This window comes from Bison bison, unplaced genomic scaffold (assembly GCF_000754665.1).
Source record: "Bison bison bison isolate TAMUID 2011002044 unplaced genomic scaffold, Bison_UMD1.0 scf7180017851599, whole genome shotgun sequence".
Classification (NCBI taxonomy): Eukaryota; Metazoa; Chordata; class Mammalia; order Artiodactyla; family Bovidae; genus Bison; species Bison bison.
The window spans coordinates 2,082-2,564 of record NW_011482172.1 but is presented as its reverse complement, the minus strand read 5'-3'; the positions used below and the strand labels follow the sequence as shown (position 1 = coordinate 2,564).

The 483-nt window shown below is 46.0% G+C and overlaps 1 long non-coding RNA gene across 1 annotated transcript in view; it reads right to left on the bottom strand.

Annotated features, from left to right (window-relative positions):
* LOC104996689 overlaps positions 1-475 on the bottom strand; it is a 12,579-nt gene extending 12,104 nt beyond the window's left edge. The window contains exon 1 of the long non-coding RNA XR_826232.1: positions 438-475. This is a non-coding gene — a long non-coding RNA (uncharacterized LOC104996689). The remainder of the gene's footprint in view (positions 1-437) is intronic.
* Positions 476-483: the final 8 nt, after the last annotated feature.

Below are 483 nucleotides of genomic sequence, written 5' to 3'. Positions count from 1 at the left end.
TTGATGGACATTTAGTAGTTTCCATGTCTTGGCTATTGTCAGTAGTCTTGGCTAGTTTGAACACTGGGGTCCATCTATCGTTTTGAATTACACATATGTCTCAGTACATGCCCAGAATTAGGATTGCAAGATATATGGAAACTATATTTTTAGATTTTTTGAGGAACCTTCATATTGCTTCCAAGTGGTTGCACCAGTTTACATCCCCACCACCTGTTCTCCACAAGCCCTGCAGCATGTAGTATTTGGACACTGGTTTCTCTTCCTAACTCCTCCCCTCGGCTGCCGTCAATGTCCCTGTCCCCAGTGGCTGCAGCGTAAACCCCCGCGTCCTGTGCTGCTTGTAGACACTACAGGGGGTCCCCCCAGCCCCAGTGCACTCGAGCAAAATATGAAGATTTCTGCTCATATGTCAGGAGACTGTCTTTCTTATTTACCTTATAAGGCTGCTCAGAAAGTAAGAATCACTGATTTCGGAGGAGC